The sequence below is a fragment of the Ornithodoros turicata genome, chromosome 7 (assembly GCF_037126465.1).
Source record: "Ornithodoros turicata isolate Travis chromosome 7, ASM3712646v1, whole genome shotgun sequence".
Lineage (NCBI taxonomy): Eukaryota > Metazoa > Arthropoda > Arachnida > Ixodida > Argasidae > Ornithodoros > Ornithodoros turicata.
This window is the reverse complement of record NC_088207.1, coordinates 28474258-28489717: the sequence shown is the minus strand read 5'-3', so window position 1 is coordinate 28489717 and position 15460 is coordinate 28474258. Positions and strand designations below refer to the sequence as shown.

Here is a 15460-nt window from a genome sequence, read left to right as displayed (position 1 = left end):
AATTGAACACTTGCGTTCACACTTGTGGAGTGTCAACTACCAAAATAATTTTAACGGAGTACAGAGTTAAGAGAGAGTTTTGGAATAGGGGACCGAAGCGCCTTGGCGCCCCAAAGTAATGTTGTCGTAGACACAGCGTTTGCCCGGAACCCAAGTCGCGCTTTGGGTTTAGAATGCGCACAGTATTTTTTTCGAAATTATCGTGTGGTCCCAAAACTAGCTTCGATCCTTCGAGTTTGCGCAGCTAAGAGGGCTTGCTGATGTCAATTTTTTTACCCTTTTGCACATGGACTGATAATAAAAGGGCAATTTATAGACATCTTCAGCTATGATTGGACAAATTGTTTGCGGAGACCAATACGAGCGCGGTCCGCATTGTCGGCCTTCTTGAGAAGAAGAGGGAGAAGGAAATGAAGGTTATTTCGCTCATAAATCGCGAAGGCATCGCACAGCGAAAATATCTTGCATGGTGACTCCTGATGAACAGCTTGACAAATGAGACAAGGTGTCGAAACATGTTAAGTGTCACCTCATCACTCCTTTAAAGGAGCATAGAAGTGACCCCCAATATATATATATATATATATTTTTTTTTTTCGCTGTGACGTCTACTGCAACGAATTAAATGAGCTCCTGTGAAAGATCGATCAGCGCAGGTGCCCTACAGAACACGCGCACGGCTGTTCCGCACACCTTTAAAACACCCTCGCCACATGCAAAGAGCGCATCGGCGAACAAGAAGACGTCGTGATGTATCACGGGCTCCCGCACGTGACCAGGCACGTCCAACGGCACAGCTCAAGCATGTATAGACGGCGCGTGATCCGAGAAGAAAAAACAAAGGAAAAAGGCACTGAGCAGTTTCTACGTCACGCGGGGCTCGTGTCTCTCGTCCACGACTGCTTTCTCCGACTTTCTTTTGTAAATTTTATTGCGCAGTGACAATATCATGCAGAGCGAAAATATTTTGCATGGTAACTCCTGGAGGACAGCTTCACAGCTGAAGCAGGGTTTCGAACCATGTTAAGTGTCACCTCATCACTCCTTTAAAGCAGAACTTGACAGCTATTAGGGAGTCGAGGACGACGACGACGAACGACGGTCACGTTGGCAACTGAAGCTTCCGGCGAGCTATGAAGCGCGAGAACAGAACGGGGTTGGATCACGTGGGTTGGATGGAGCTCGAAGGAGCACAGTAAAAAGATGGTCATGTCGGGATGCATAGACAGAACAAAGGCTTTAATAGAACAAGGACGTCTGACCACAGCCTAAGTCCTCCTGTTTCGAGGTCCAACTCGCATCTTCTCTGTTCTTCCTGCTCTCGAGCTCACACCAACATCCTTCCACGTGCCGGCTCGATGAAGATTCAACTCACCATTACAAATACCATTAAAGAAGCAGTGATGTGACTTGGAACCGTGTTTCGTTCGTGAAGCTGCCCATCAGTAGCCACCATGCGAAATATTGTCACTGCGCAATCGAATTTACGAAACGCTCGGCGAAGGCTGTTGCGGACGACAGTCACGATCCCTTCGCGTGACGTCGGCCCATGTCCCCGCGCCTCCCTCCACTTCTTTTTTCTCAGCTCACTCCCTGCTTAGACAAACGTCACCTAGATATACTAAAAGGCCTGCTAGGTGCCTCCTCTCACTCCTTCGCACGAAGACGTATGACGTCAGTATGTCAGCCAATCCCCGCAGACGGTTTCAAACACAGGCTTTCTGTGGTTACCAGTCGCTGCCCGTGCGGCTGGTGTCCGAAGATACGGCTGCCGAGCACGGTTGTGGTTGGCGGACTCTGAATTCTTACGTCACACCGTTTAAACGGCCAGGCTTTTGTTTCTTGGGCGTGCTGCTTACACCCGCTTGAGCTGCGCCAGTCTACGTCACCACCGTCCATGACCGGCCGTGCCAAGAGGATAGGTGACGTCACGAAATACCCTCCTCCCTCCTTCGTTCTCCGATAGGCTCTTTCCAAGAGTGGAGGGATTCTTTAAAGGTGCACCGAAGAGCAGTCTCGCACACGCACTGGTCGTCACCTGCGCTCATCGCTCTTCCGCAGGAGCTCATTCTATTCGTTGCAGAACATGCCGCAACCAAAAACGAAACAATATTGATGTGCCGGCTGTGCTGTCTGGAGTTTTTCCTGGGTTTCCTCAGACGCTTTCAGACGTATGTCGGCACAGTTCCCTTAGAAGTTGGCCCAGGACGCACATTCCCCTAGGGCGTTAGTCGTGACGTTGCTCACCTCTGTGAGGCCGACAGCGGCGAGCCCTTTCACCGTCGCCACCACCACCAACAGCAACGACAATATTGGGTGTCACTTCAGTGATCCTTTAAAGGATTGTCGCATTTACCTGGTTATGCTCTATATGTGATTATACTGCAGGACAAACTTGGCTACCGCATAACTAGGGTTCCGCGCTCTCGGTTTTTATTTTAGGGCGGATTCGGCGTATATATTGCGGTGTTTATTTATTTTCATAAGATCGGTTTTTAGGTTATTTTCTGGCGTGTACATGGTTTACCCTGCGGCTATCGGCGAATCTAAATAGCCATGCAATTTCAAAACTGTGCGTCCCCCTCAGCGCAACCTTAAAGGGACACTAAACGGCTCGCCGAACACTCCCCAGTTATCACGCCCCATGAAAAAACGCGGCTCACAATATCCAAATATGTAATTCCTTTACTTGTAGCAAACGTATTTACCACGAAACAATGCCATTCAAAGAGCATAATCCGCGCGCATCTCTCTTTCCTTCTCGGAGAGCAACTACGTCACACGTCTCGCACGTGTAACAAAGCTCCATTCGTGTCACAGGAGGTCGGGGAGATTTCGGATACCTAGCGAACGACGGGCCCCGTTGAGACTAGAGTCACTAAATAGGTACAGACTATCGCTTTGTTTTCCGCACCGGAGCCGCCTTTCGATGTCCGCGATAGGGGCGATCGTGTCACGTGGTTTCTCCTTTCAAGAACGCGCCGGAATGTTGAGTCCCCTCCGTCAAAATCGGGGGTTCCTCGGTTGGGAGCTGGCTCGATTGCGCGCTGCTTGCCGGTGGAGAAGGGGTAGATTGGAGTCCCGTTGCTAAGCGACGCAGCCGCGCCGGACACAAGATGGCGGGCTCGCTCGCCGTCGTGGCTCAGTGTCGCTACTTTGTTCCGTATTTAGTGACTCTAGTTGAGACAAACTGCGGCGCGCTGGGAGAACCGGCCGAGGGAACGTCGCGGTGACCTCGCGGAACGATACGGCGCTGAAGATATATGCCCATTTGAAATGGAGCATTCCAGACGTCTGGTACGGTTTGAACTGGCTATCTTGTGCGTTTCAAGTGGAGAGATGTTTAGAATAGACCTCTACACGAGAAACGTCATCATGACGTTGGTAGACAGACCGGAAGGGGAGGGCTGGGTTCCACGAATGGGCACTTGTTCGCTGCCTCCTATATCAAAAGAAAAGCGTGACCGAAGGTCGCATGCCTTAAGGGGACCATCGTAATCCCCCCAAGACCGTAGTTTTCGGGCACGACCTAGTTCGCCCCTAGCTTCGAGTGTAGTTCAACTCTACAAAATTGGTGGCGCTGTTGAACACTATGACGTCATTTGTTTACAAACAAGGAGAGGTCTGTCTACCTCACTTCTCGATATTAGAATAAAATAATGCGTAAGCGCGTCTCGTATTTTGACTGGTTGATGGCAAAATGACGTGTGGCTATTGTCGAGAGCGCATCGCAGAGCTGGCCATGAGCATGAAAGAGTGCAGTTAATATTGTGTCGGTTTACGTAGCACAATGCTCTACAAAAAATGCACATTGTATACCTGTTTAGTGCCCCTTTAAAAACCAAAAACTGATACAAAATTAGCCCCTGTGAGACATAAAAAAAAAAGGAAGATCCATTGAAGCAGAGGCATTGAAGTGGAGGTAGGCTAAGTTGTGGTACCTAAATCGTGAAAGCAGAGCTCTTTTTTTGTTACATTAATAAGTGCAGCGATTAGTACCCTTATCTATCCTGGGACATTCAGGATTCATACCCTTATCTATCCGCACAACACATTGAAGGCGGTGCACAGATATCGTCATCATGCAGGATTACATAGTAGAAATCTCAGAGCGTACGCTTCAATTAACCTAAATGCATAAGTGTCACAAAAAGGCATTTGCCTACCGTCTTGCACACAGCAGTGTAGAGAACGATGTCATTCTGGATGATATAGTTGATAACTTGGAGCGTGATATGTAGCGAAGTTCTATTTTAAGATTGTAAACAAATTTCTCAAGGATTGACGTACCAACCTTGGCCATATTTTCGTGCCCACAGTTGCCATCTCGTTCTTTTCTGCTGGAAGGCAGAAAGGAGCTATTTTTCTACACACAGTGAGAGACAGCTATTCATGACTGGTTCTTCTTGAAATTCTCGTGGCTATGCATTATCGAAAGCCTTCGAACGCACGCAGCGCCGGGACCGTGCCACGCGAGGCGTGCGAGCCAGCGCGCAGTGGCAGGTGCGTGCTACGTGCGTGCGTGCCGAACGGGAATGTGAATTCGTGACCCGGAAACAGGGGCTACGTGTGATGTTGGAGACGGCAGGAAGGCATGCCTTGCAGACAGGAAGTCATCGATACGGGCAATTCAACCGCAAAATGCAGATAGTGGGCAGCGACGATTTAAGGGATGCTTCTGTTAGTGTTTCTTCCAGGGTTGCGGAATGGGGTTACCCATTCCATTCCAATACCATTTCGAGGAACGGAGATTTGTGATAATTCCATTCCGATCAATTCCTCTGAATGAATATGAATATGTTCCATTCCTATGAATGAAAATATATGGTCAATTCCACACTCCTCGAATGGCTTGGCAGCCCAATTTCATTCCATTCCTTTACTTCAATGAATAAAAGAAAAGGGACCGGTAACTGTACTGAATAGCCCAGCAGCGCTAGAGGAGATAGACATTACTCAGCACGAAAAAAAAACAAAAACACTAAGACAAGGTTATTTCACACTTGACCGTGTGCAGGTGCGGTGCGTGCGTGCAAAGGGCGCAAGGGCAAAAACAGCAGGCTGAAACCGAAACTACCACCTGGGCACCCAGACCATTCCATTTCAGTTCCATTCCTGCGAAAAAATGCCTAATTCCATTCCTCCATTCCTAGGACAGTTTCCGCCATTCCATTGCATTCCAATTTCATTTCGGGCTCTGATAAATCTGGAGTGGTGCGGAATCATTCCAACTCCGGAGTGGTAACTCCGCAACCCTGGTTTCTTGCGTGTTGTTTTCGCGAACATAACAGCGAGAGGAGGGTAACGCCAAAGTTATTAGGTAAATATCCGTTCTTAAGAGGGCATACCAGCTCTCCGTCCCAATGTATTTCCTATGGAACAGTTTTTATGCTTTCTCTCGGTAACCGCCGCGCAGATTTTGACGCGGGTGCTTTCATCATAAAGAGGAAGACGAGATGAAGAGAATTGCGGTACAGGATTTCTCGTATATGTCGTATGTATTTTACGGCGACGTCACGAATGCGAAAAAAATACACAATTTTTCTCCTCCCTCTTTGAAAAGGTTTTATTAAACTTCTATAGCCATTTCGAAAAAAACTTTTCCGTTTCTCACTCTGGAATTATTTCAGGAATCGATAGACATCAAATTTATATGTCTACCACTTATAGTTTTTATAAAAAAGCATGAAACGTGAGTACGCAAAATCGCCCACTCAAAGCCCCGTGAACGGCGTCATTCTGTGTTGCCATCTGGTGACGCGACAGCAAAACCGCGCGGAACATTTTGACCGTATCCATCCGCCGACCATGCAGCGCGCACGCGCACCGTAGTTGTGGCTGTTACGAATGGTGTGGGAGTGTGGATGCTCACTTTGCAACCTACTTTCGAGTTTGGTTGTGCGTTTGGTCTCGCTGCGATGCCTCGAGGATTTGTGTACGGGAAGCATAAGCGGACGAAGAGGTTCATGGCGGATTTGGGTCGCATAGGTATTCGTGTTCGACGGTCTGGAAAGTCATCTGTTGAAGGTTCAAATGAATTATGTAATGTTGCATGTTTGAGTGATAATCCTCCTGATACTAGCGCGTGTTCCGCTTCGACGAGTTCGGATCTCTTATCTAGTCAGACTCCATCCATTGATGCTGACGATATGACGTTTCCAGCTGTTGTTTCTGATCCGGCCCCTCCTGTTGATGTTGGCGATAAAACTGATAACTTCGTACTTGACGGGCGACGTATTGTCGAGATTGAGCATTTCTTTTCATCTTTGCAAGCTTTGTCTGTACATACACGTTCTTTTACGATTCACACTTCTGGATTAGAAATTAATTATTTGTAATAATAGAAATACAGACATATATAAGAATACAGACATAATTAGAAATTATATCTTTCGATTTTGCGCGAACTCAGTCCGCTAACAAAGAAAAAAGCGGAAATGTTAGCCTCCAAATGAGGGACAAACACACAGGGCACTGGACCGATAACCCAGAGAATGTGTGTTCGAGTCCTAGAGCTGGCTAACCTTTTCAGTGACTCCCTTCTCTCAAAGGTTAGCCTGCGCTACGGGGGCTTGCTATTCCCGGCAAAGAAACAATGAAAAAGGAAGGAAGAAACAAATAAAAAGAAGAAAATGAAAATGTAACAAACACTGAAGGAAAATAAACACGAAATTGATTACGTCCTCTCCTTTGTCAACGTCGTTGCCTCCGACGTACAAGGCTATGAAATCCAGACCAGGCGTTACCTGGAGCTCCAAAAACCTCTCAGGGAGGTCTGTTAGCGTCGCACCACCGATGGAAAAGGTGCACACCTTTACGGACCGCGGCAAAAGAAGTCTTTCGCTCGATAAGAACTTGGTTTGGCTGTCACCAAGGATGATTCCCTTCATAGTTCTGCTGCTGCAGTTGGCTTCAGAAGAGAAGCATCAAAAGAAGCTGCGGTTTATATACCCTCCAGAATGCATTTGAAAAGCCCAGAAATGTCAATCAGGCTATTGGACAATGTGCCCGTGGGCCTGTGACAAAGCGTGCGGGCCTTTTGAAGTGCAACAACCCGATGTCTTCGATGACATCATGCTGGTCCTGCACCTTCTTTCTCCCTCTCTCCTCTATACTTTCATGGACAGCTGACTTAGGGCATGGCCTTGGAGACCAGAACAAAAGCTTACTTAGCTGCTCGTAAAGGGATTATCGTCAGCCAGCATTCTCGCGGCAGTGTAAGAGACACCGAGACCAATAAACCTCTTCTATTGAGCAACAGTCTTCTCCGGAACCCAAATTCACGTTCGCGAAGCAAGGAAAACCAACGACAGCGACGGGGGAACGGGGATATATTTATTAGACGAAAAGGAAAAAAAAAAAAAACGGGATAAAGGTCAGCCAAACCGGACGTCGGCTTGCTATTCCGGAAATACATAAATAAATAAATAAAATTAAGAAATAGGAGATAAACGAAACGGACGCGACGGAACAGCACGTTAGTTAGTTGATTATTACGTTAGTAAAAGTTCGGTGTTTGCATTTTCATGTTCAGGTTAGTCTTAGTGGGCTTTGGTATTTTTCGCGCAGAAATAGCCAGATAACATTTATTTACAGTACCGTATTTTCCGTGTATACCGTGTATAACGCGCACTCGTGTATTACGCGCACCCCTAAAAATGAGCCGAATTTGAAAAAACTTCCATGTATAACGCGCACCGGTGCATAAGGCACGCCGCAATGTTGCTACAAGCTTCTGTACTGCCACCAGTATACAGAATAAAGCAAGGCGGTGTATAATATATGCATACGCAGAAATAGACAGATAACATTTATTTACAGTAGTTTATTTTTCAACGGGGACTTCGATCACGTTATTTTGAGATACGGCAAATTTTTCGAGACCGGTTCCCTGGATTTTCCATCTTTCGACAATCCTTGCTAGTTGCACGTTGGATGACCCAAAACCTGTACCCGTCTGTCTTTGCACGGCGCACAAAGGGAGGCCTTCTAAGGAAGATAAGGAAAAGCTCCGGGTCACTGGGGATTCTCCGCTGAACTAGTGTCTACGCTGAACGAAAGGTCTGGTGTAATGTGAAGTACCTTGTGAAAACCAAGGAGTGTCTAAAAATATAGTACTGAGGTTTCCGGGTAATAATCAGCGCAATTATGAGACGAAAATCGTGCTCCGAGACCTCGTCGCGCGTCAAGTTCCTCCGATGTTTATGGGTTATAAAAGCTCTACACCCACTTATTCAGGTGTTTCATTGCGGTTTGATTGCATTGAAAATACGGTTCATCAACATAGAAAGTATGAGGCAACAACTACAACATCATTGTCTGACCGCCACCAACAACAGAACAGAACTATATATGAAAATACCAGTATTCCGGTTGAGTTGGGAACTACGTCCGACGATATCCACGTTCAACGAGCGTGAAGTCAGAGCCTCAGGATAGTGGGCATTTGCGTTTCATTTCATTGATACGAATACAGAAGGTAATGTGTCATTGCGCTCAGTATTCTGTAGTACTCCCCTTTATAAAAGAACGCGGCTAACATATCTGCCAGAAATAAGTAGAAGGTAGCAGGACCTTGGAAAATCACCAGTGATGAATCACCTCGTGTCATAGTCAATATTTATTTGTTGTTGGAGAATCCCTTCCTAATCTTACCGCATTGTCTGCACTCAGCAAACTTTGCGAGAGAGGAACAGAAAGAACAGAAAGAAGAATTTCTGGCCGATACATCCATAAGTCAGTACACACAACGAGCCGTTACATCCAACAGAAAACCATACACAACGAGCTGTTACGATGCTAACGCTGTACCTCACGGGTACTTCTTTGAATATATTATTTCGTGAATATTTTGAGATTTGGGGATTTCAACTTGTGGACCAACCTCGTAATTTAGAACCTGACCTAATTTATTCTCTCACAACAGCAACTCTGTCCGTAACTTCTGAACATATCAAATCATAAAACATCATAATTTGACGGACTCTCACGAAAATCATCATCTCTGTTTTTCATCATCTCATCATGTGTTTGTGTAAGAGTACTGGGGTAGCCAGTTCGACGTCGTCGAAACTCACATCCCCATTTTTTTTTATCACATCACATCACATCATGAAAACAAACAAACAAAAACACTGCGAGGATACGCCGCGAAATGTGTGTTATGGAGTGGCTGATTCCAAAACTACATCGATGCCATATTAGTTCACGACCGACATATCCTGAAGCCGCTTATCCATCGAGCATTTACATCCAAAAGATCACCAAGTCCACCGTGCGGTTACATCCAACGTGTCGGTACATCCATACCGTGCCGTTATAGCCAACGAGCCGTTGCATCCAAGGCGCCGTTACGTCCACCGATGGATGTAACGGCGCGTTGGATGTAACGTCTCGTTGGCCGTAGCGACCCCAGTCCGGTTAGAGCCGGGTCCTAGGTTAGGTAGTTTCCAGGGTAGGTTAGTTTAGGCTTGTTTTTGACAGTTCACCGTCCACACTCCATCGCATCGTCCTCATCACATTATAGCTGGATATTCCGAAATCCTAAGCTGTTTGGAGAAGGAACGAAGACGCTTGGTCGAAAGCCGTTCGATCAACAGCCGGTTGATCGACGCCGTTTGTTCGAAAGACGTTCTTTCGAAGGGAGTTCGAAGGTCGCAGCGTGTCCTTAGCACCTCTTTTTTCTGTAACTTTTGACTCAAGCATATGGGTGTAGGAAAGAATGTCCCCGGAAAAGTCCCCAAGAAAAATGTTCGCGAAAAAAATGTCAACGTTCCCAGCCCCTCAGGTAAGATTATAGCGCAAAACAATGCACCGACTTTTTGATCATACCTACCTACCTACATACCTACAACTGTGGGTGGAATAGAGTAAGTTACGAGAGTGAATAAAGTGCCGTGCAACAAACTGCCGTCTAAATACCATGCGATCCTAACCTCAACGCCCTTATTTTGTTTCTTTCGAGAGCTCCCGGTAGCCTCTCCACAGGGGACATTTTTGCCGGGGACGTTTTTTCCGGGGACTTTTTTTCCGGCTCCCCAAGCATATCGAGCATGAGGCAATCAGAGTCCTCTCCTTTTTTGTTTGTTTGTTTGTTTCTTGCTTCTTTTTTTTTCAGCTAAAGAGGGGAGACCACTGGTTATTTGCAGACCTTTGTCATTCACGAACATCACAGCCGTTTCGGGTTTGTGCTTACTCAGTCAACTGCCTCATACGGCTAACGAGAATCTCTCGTATTTACGGTTAGTGGAAGGCCAACTTCACAAACATTCCAGTAACGTTCAACAGGACTGCCCTGTAATGTTCGTAATGTTGAAACCGCCAGCAAGCGGATTACACACAGATAAATGTTTCTTAGGATAACGGCACTTAGAACTGCAGCTTTATTTGTTGTTTCTCTTTCTTTCTTTTATTGATCGATTTATTTTTATTTTTATCTTGATTATTTTATTTATTTATTTTCATGAACTCTCCACGTGAACCAATAAGAAAAGTCGATCAAGCGACCGCTGCTAATTTCCGCCCACGCAATGAGCAACAGTCTTTTCCGGAACCCAAATTCACGTTCGCGAAGCAAGGAAAACCAACGACAACCAACGACAGCGACGGGGGAGGGGGATATATTTATTAGACCAAAAGGAAAAAAAAAACGGGCTAAAGGTCAATCAAACGGGACGTCGGCTTGCTATTCCAAAAATACATAAATAAATAAATAAAATTAAGAAATAGTAGATAAATTAAACGGACGCGACGGAACAGCACGTTAGTTAGTTGATTATTAGGTTAGTAAAAGTTCGGTGTTTGCATTTTCATGTTCAGGTTAGTCTTAGTGGGCTTTGGCATTTTCCGCGCAGAAATAGCCAGATAACATTTATTTACAGTACCGTATTTTCCTGTGTATAACGCGCACTCGTGTATTACGCGCACCCCTAAAAATGAGCCGAATTTGAAAAAACTTCCATGCATAACGCGCACCGGTGCATAACGCGCGCCGCAATGTTGCTACAAGCTTCTGTACTGCCACCAGTATACAGAATAAAGCAAGGCGGTGTATAATATATGCATACGCAGAAATAGACAGATAACATTTATTTACGGTAGTTTATTTTTCAACGGGGACTTCGATCACGTTATTTTGAGATACGGCCAATTTTTCGAGACCGGTTCCCTGGATTTTCCATCTTTCGACAATCCTTGCTAGTTGCACGTTGGATGACCCAAAACCTGTACCCGTCTGTCTTTGCACGGCGCACAAAGGGAGGCCTTCTAAGGAAGATAAGGAAAAGCTCCGGGTCACTGGGGATTCTCCGCTGAACTAGTGTCTACGCTGAACGAAAGGTCTGGTGTAATGTGAAGTACCCTGTGAAAACCAAGGAGTGTCTAAAAATATAGTACTGAAGTTTCCGGGTAATAATCAGAGCGTTATGAGACGGAAATCGTGCTCCGAGACCTCGTCGCGCGTCGAGTTCCTTTCATTTTATCATGTACATTTATACATAAAGATGGAGTTCAAGGAATTATTCCGAACTCCTAAGCTGTTTGGAGAAGGCGTTTGATCGAAGACCGCTTGGTCGCAAGCCGTTCGGTCGCAAGCCGGTTGATCGACGCCGTCTGTTCGAAAGACGTTTTTTCGAAGGGAGTTCGAAGCTCGCAGCGTGTCCTTAGCACCTCTTTTTCTGTAACTTTTGATTCGAACATACGGAGCATGAGGCAATCAGTGTCTTCTTTTTTGTTTGTTTCTTGCTTTTGCTGCTAAAGAGGGGAGACCACTGATCATTTGCAGAAAGGTTTTATTGGTCATTCACGAACAGTATAGCCTTCTGGCTTTTTACTCTCTCCCACCCGAAAGGAAATACAATTAAATAAAATTGAATTGAATTGAATAGAACAATGCGGAAGTATCCCGCGTAGCTGTAGGACACGGGATCCGGACAAAACGTCCCCGGACAAAATGTCCCCGAAGCAATAAAAAACTCAATCAAACGACCGCTGCCGTTTCGATCAAACGGTGTTCGATCAAATGACTTTCAACCAAATGTCCCGGGTTCGATCAAACGGCTTTCGTTCTTGCGTAGACGATTTCTCCGGGGGCATTTTTCTCTGGGGACGGTTCTTCCTGGGGACATTTTTTCCGGGGATGAAAATCTGGCATCTCGGGCGAGCTTTGATTATATGAAACGACTTCTCCGTGATCATTCCTTCATTTGGCAACTAGCGCTCATATTCATCTCTGGAAACCCCAATTTTGTAATTGCATCTGTGTTGCCCTTCAAGAATAGTAAATTTCCTAAAATACGCATAAATTTGGCTCACATGGTGTCCAGTTCTTCAGCTTTTCCACGACCGAATTTCACGTTTTCAAGTTTAGATTGAGCGAACTGAGACCTCAGCATCCAACACAACGAAATCTGGAGTAAAAATTTACGCTTCAGAAATTATTCTAAAAAAAGAAAAGAAGGCATATATTATCCTGTCCCACAGGCCGAACTGTACTTTTTTGCCACACTCAAACAAGAACCTGTTATGTTGTCAGGTGACCATAGTTATTATTTTTCTACAATGTGTCCTTTTATTTTTTGTCGAATCGTTCCTCTTGGCGTTCAGGAAAAAAAAAAAAAAAAAGAAAGACTGTGTTGGGAATATCGCGACTCCCGCTGCAAGGCCTTGCCGCTCGACCTTCCCATATCTTTGTTGGTTAGTTTCCGTGTGTCGACCCCAAGCCTTTATCGCCCTTCACCTCCTTTGTACTTCACCTCCTTTGTTTTGCAAACTCGTACACCAGAAGAAAGGGAGTCCCCTGTCACTGGAGTTGTCGACTGACATCATTTTTCTGAGCGGGTATAAGGTGAAAGAAAAAGAAGGGAGAACATGGAGGAAAGGAGCCTTTCAAATATGTTACTGAAGTTTTCGGGTAATAATAAGAAGTCTGTTCTACGACGGAAATTTTGAAAATTCTTTTGCACAAACGCCTTGTAAATGAATTCAGATATTTGATAATGCTTACTTACCAGAAATATACATATCAAAATGTCATTTTTGCATGAATACAGAATCAAGGTACATTGCATGTTGTGCAGATGTACAGAATCAATGCACATTGCATGTTGTAAAAACATTTTTGGGACCCCTCATATAGGACCCCGGTTAGCGAATGCTGCCCTGTTGTGCATTTCTCACACACAAAATATGGACTTTGTCGCAGGCAATGCTATGTACCTCGTATCTTTAATGAGCTCCCCTTCGACAGTTTTTCTTTGGAATCGAAGTACAAACTAAAAAAAGCGCTGCGGCAACTTTATCATAGGATGTAGTACCTTTATATGTTCATGTACTGTCAAACTGTATGCCGCTGACTGTTTCAGGCCCAGTGCCACAAGCTTTTCCGCTTAGACGGGCCTGTTTTATTATATTTGTAGTTTGCTTTCTTGAGTAAAATTATTATTATTATTATGTAAGCGAGTGCAGAAAAAAAAATGAAATACCGTTTCGAGCGGATTTTCCAGGCTGGCATTGTAAGCGCTGTGTGTAGGCAATGTTTATAGGCTAATTTACAGCCGCTGGTAGATCCAATTGAGAGCCTCCGAGATACCGGCATCCGTACTATCCGATCACACTTGTACGTCGGCATTATGCACTAGTAAAACAATACGAAGAGCAACTAAAAATTCCATAATCAGTCAGTACAGGCGGTAGTGTGAAAACAATAATTGTAGCATGAATATATAAGAACAAAAAATAAAAATAAAGTACTCATGTAGCAATAGGAGACAAGCAAAAAGACATGAATGTCTCGAATCGAACTGCGGACCTTTCGTGGCAAAGTCCGACACTTTACCACTCGACAAACAGCGCAGAGGGCGCGGGCCGCCTTAAACTCGCGAGGTCAACCATGCACAATGGGGATTATTTCGTGAGTCGGAGGCACACGGCGTGATAAGGCACGGCGAGCGTGGCGCCATCTAGAATCGGGAAAATCGTGAATCGGAGTTGCTCCCCGACTGGTATGGCCTCTTAACACGGCGTATATATGACGTTATACGAATAGGTGACATTTATAGTGTAAAAGAGTCTAGTCGCATGTAGAAGTTGCTGGTGCACAATTTGTCTCAATGCATCACTATACCGTACGAATTGTCGTGCCGAATTGTCGGAAGGTCTCTGACATCAAGTACTTAGCTATGTAGCTCTACGTCCTCCGAAAAGTTTGAGAAGGAAGTTGTTGGTTATGTTATGTATATAGGGTGTTTCACCTAAAGTGATAAAAAATTCTAACTGTCGACGTACTCGCCGGAGAATTGTGGGACTTTCGGCAATTACCTTTTGGGAACTTTCGTCACCATTCAGGAAGGCTTTCGGACAATTTTTAATTGCGGGAAATTTATGTTTTCAATTGAACGTTGAAAATTGCTAAACGAACCTCACTTTTTTTTTACAGAAATGTGAAGTCCTCCATGGGACCACAGTCCCAACAAAAACTATGCGCGGTATCCCAACAGAAAGTCGATTTTGCCCCGCCTGCTTGAGTTGACTGTCGCAAAGAGCGCAAAGAAGTTGCGTGGAGAGGAGGAAGTGTCCCCGCCTCTTGTTTTACCTTTCTTTCCCCCGGTTTGACCTTGATGCTGGTGACAGCCGTCTTATCACAAAGAAGGCAAAACAAATGAAGGCGGGGACACTTCCTCCTCTACACGCACATTCCGTGCCCTCTTCTTTGCGAAAATCTAGCAGGCGGGGCTAAAAGGTAATTTTTACGATTTTTTTCCGGCTATTTCTGTTGCGATAATGCGCATAGTTTTTGTTGGGTCTGCGGTTATCCGTGGAGGACTTCATATTTCTCCAAAAAAAGGTGGAATCCGCTTGCCAATTTTCAAAGTTCAATTGAAAAAATAAATTTTCTGCAATTACAAATTGTCCAAAGCCTTCCTGAATGGTGCCAAAAGTCCCCAAAACGTAGTTGCCGAAAGTCCCACAATCCTCCGGCGAGTACGTCGCCAGTTAGAATTTCTTATCACGTTAGGTGAAACAGGTAAAGAGGGTAGTTCCTGTATATGGTTTATATATAGTTCCCATATATAGTAGTTCCTATTCCTGTTCCCATATATAGTAGTATATGGGAACACGAAAAGGTAACGGAATCTTTTTCGTTTCCGTTACCACCTCCGTTACTGGCCCTTATTTGTTTCTGTTTCAGTTTCGGTTACCACCATTGTTGCTTTCGTTTCCGTTACGTTTCCTTTTGGTTTTCGGTACCGCCGAACCCTCCAGCCTTTTTGTTTTCCTTCATTCTTTTCTTTCTTCTTCTTAAAGAAAAAAGAGCATTGAGACCGTGACAAAACTTAATCTCTGAAGTCTATTTTGAGGACTCCAGGGATACATGCATACAAGAGACAACGTTTATTAAAAATACACATATAGGTGAAAGATGAAAGTACGTGATAGGCACATATAGTACATATAGATACGT

The 15460-nt window shown here is 45.1% G+C and overlaps 1 protein-coding gene across 1 annotated transcript in view; it reads right to left on the bottom strand.

Annotated features, from left to right (window-relative positions):
• The window catches only part of LOC135400747 (cadherin-like and PC-esterase domain-containing protein 1), a 116612-nt gene that overhangs the window by 16584 nt on the left and 84568 nt on the right, over positions 1–15460 (bottom strand). The gene's annotated exons all lie outside the window — the stretch shown is intronic.